This window comes from Psammomys obesus, unplaced genomic scaffold (genome assembly GCF_907164565.1).
Source record: "Psammomys obesus unplaced genomic scaffold, mPsaObe1.curated_primary_1811, whole genome shotgun sequence".
NCBI lineage: Eukaryota > Metazoa > Chordata > Mammalia > Rodentia > Muridae > Psammomys > Psammomys obesus.
The window spans coordinates 4,774,344-4,777,578 of NW_026596463.1; positions in this window are offsets into that span (position 1 = coordinate 4,774,344).

Consider the following 3,235-nt stretch of genomic DNA (forward strand, 5'->3'; position numbering starts at 1 on the left):
ATAGACCAGTAAAAGAAAAAATGTCCAGATTATGATAGATCGGCCTCCAAGTGCATCGCTGCTTCAATTTAGAGTCTTAGCATAATGATCTGCCAGCACATGTGGGTTATAACTTGAGGTTTTCATAAAATGCATCTTGGTGAACCAACTCTGCCACAGTAACTGGCGAGTCTCTGGGAGCTCCAGGCCTCACGTTGGGTCTATGCGTGAGAGCAGCTTTCTCGGGAAGAAACAAGGAAAAAGAGATTAGGGATGGGACTTCAGGTGTGGTCCACTGAGAGATGTGCTCTCCGTTCTAGAAGCTTTCCTATAGAAGGCATAGAGCTTCAGAAAGTAATTATCTTATTTAAGCCTACACTTGTCTGGGGAGCTGAGGTCAGCCACAGCCATTGGAGAAAAGGAGCTGGCTGCCACAGAGAGCAATTTCTTTGCAGGGGATAGGGGTGGGGGTGTCAGTTGGAGCAACTTGGCTTTTGAATCCAGTGACCTCCTGAGACCAAGAGTCTGGAAAGATTAAACACAGAGCAAACTCAGGATGTAGTCGGCTCCCCCCTCTTCCAGTCACTTCCAGCTCAAAACAAAAACAAAAACAGAAATGCTTTAGACATCACCACCCCCTTCCCTGCGCTCTCAAACTGTCTGTTATGCTTCTGCTTGGATTATTTTCATTAGGGTGTGTTTTTCTGATGGGAGGCCAGGGCCTTGTCTTTGTGTATTTGTAGAGTGCCATGTCTGCCCACTGGTCTTTAGAAATTAAAGACAATAACAGGAATGCGGGGAGCTGGCACCCCACCTCACAGCTTTTCTGCACGTAGCTCTCTGCCCACAGATCAGAATGGAATATTTTTTATAAGGCAGCATTGAAACATTCTAATCCCAAGAAACTAAACGAAGCCCCCATTAACTGAACATAAACCAGAGCCTGCGGTTGGCACAGGGTCACTGCCACTCGCGTGACTCCCTGGACACTGTGCTAACAAGGGCCTGCTCTGCAGTTGGGACCAAGGCAGCCTGCCCTTCCCAGGGAGTGAACCTCACAACTGCATGACGCGACAGGAGGGTGAAGTCTGCCCTGCCCTCTGTCCTTTCAGAGCCAACCTTCTGGGGAGCCAGAAGCTTCTTGGGTGTGCTAGTTTTCCCCTCACCTTAGGAAAAAGTTCTAGCTGTACTTAATTCACAGGATGTAGGAGTCAGGATGAAAAGAATCGGTGTCAGAGAGACATAGACCTGGGGTGTGAGGGCTGGGCTGGGGAGTACTATGAAGCTGGCACTTCAGGGCAGAGCAGAGGGGCAGGAACATGTTCCCCCTAAGCCCATCCATCCTTCCTCCCCTCCTCCTTTCCATTCTTCCTCCCTTCCTCCCTTCTTCCATTCCAGCCTCCTTTCTGCTCTCCCTCCCTCCCCATCCCTTTTCCCTCCCTTTGTTCATCTCTTTCTTTCTTCCATTCTTCTCGCTTCTTCTGCCTCCCTCCTTCCCTTTCTTCTTTCTTCCCTCCCTTCATCTCTTCTTCCTTCCCTCCTTTCCCACTTTCTCTTCCTCCCTTCCTCCCTTCCTCTCTTCTCTTTCCCAACTTCTCTCTCCATCTTAGACTTCTTAATCCCCACCCTACTTCTCAACTCCCTCTTCCTTCTCTCTCTCCCTCCTTCTCTCCAACCTTTCCTTTTCCTCAACTAAATGTTGCAGTAATTTGTCTGCTTCTTGTTTTTACCATACACATGGCTTTATAAAGACGGAAATAACTTCAAAGCAATCCCCGAGATGTTAACATTGACTACTGAGGCAGTAGCTGCTGGTATGTGAGGTGTGAGTTGGGCAATGGGAAAGATGGCAAAGTCATCATTACCAAGTCCCCCGCCCCCAGAAGTGCCCTCACATAGTCCTGCAGGGGCAGAGCTGAGTAGAGCTGGTTAACAGCAACCTGCCTGCCAAGGCTTCTAAAGGGCTTGGGGTCAAGGTCATTATCACCCCACACGACCATGACACACACTGAAGGGGCTGGACTGCCTGGAGTGACCCTACTTTAGGGCAGCCTCTGTCACCATGCCCGGCCCAGTTGAGCCCCACAGGAACGGGAAATTTTCCTTTGGAAGCCAGAGTATATTGGATTCGAGGAATCAGGTGGCACCATGGTTCTCATCGCAAGACACTCCAAAGTCTTCCCTGGGGAGGCAAGACTGCTCTCCTGGAACCAGCCTAGAATGTCCCAGGCAGAGCCCTGGGGGACAGGGTTTCGTGTTCATCTGAGCAGCCAACAACTGCACCAGCTATCCAAATGTAAATCTCACAAAGATCAGGCTTGAAAACTCACTGTTAAGTGTCTACTGTAGGATTGATTCCAACTGCCCCTTGTTGAATAAAAACAGTTAACAATATAAGTTTTTAAACAATTGTTACTATTATAAGAGGGGTTTTCTTTAATGAGAACATCGTTCAATGCAGTCACATTTTCTTTCTAAAAATAGACAAAGAAAATGATTCACAGATGCCAATTTATGAGAAAAATAGTCAAGTATATAGACTAAAATGTATTTAAAGGAGGGGACAGAGCCCCTCATTAGAAACTATTCTGTAGAAAGCTCCCCCACTCCTGTTCCTGCCAGGAAACCCCAAGGCCCAGCAGGATTCTCGGCCCAGGACTGAAAGCATAGGCACTGGCTGGGCACGGGGGCTGGCTCTGCGTGTGGCACCCTACAGGACCAGGGTACAGCAGATGTAGAGATGCCAGCACTCAGCAGGGCACATGCTGGCTGGAGCGGACCCTGCCGAAGCCCAGGGCTTTCCAAGGGGCAAGTTTCCATAGCTGCTCTGCATTAGAAAAACCTAGAGTGAGTCATGCTGGTGGACACTTGTCATCCTAGCATTTGGAAGGCCAAAGGAGCAGGAGGATTCTGAGTTTGAGAACAGACTGGGCTTTGTAGTAAAACCCTAAGGGCCTGGGGAGAAAGCTAAGCTGGGCGTCGGCATCGCGTCTGGAATCCTAGTTCAATGGAGAGCCTGCCTCTGTACCTGAGGCCTCCGTTCAATGTATCTCAGGTCAAGCCCGGGAACGTGCGCACTGCGTCCACATTCCAGGGCTTTCTACAGCTGGTAGAGTGCGGGCCCATCTTTCGAGACACTCCTCTGAGGGAAAACATGGGGATTGTTTTCCTACTTTCAGGGTCCCGTCTGCTTTTGCCATGTGAGGTCCGTGTGTGTGTGTGTGTGTGTGTGTGTGTGTGTGTGTGTGTGTGTGTG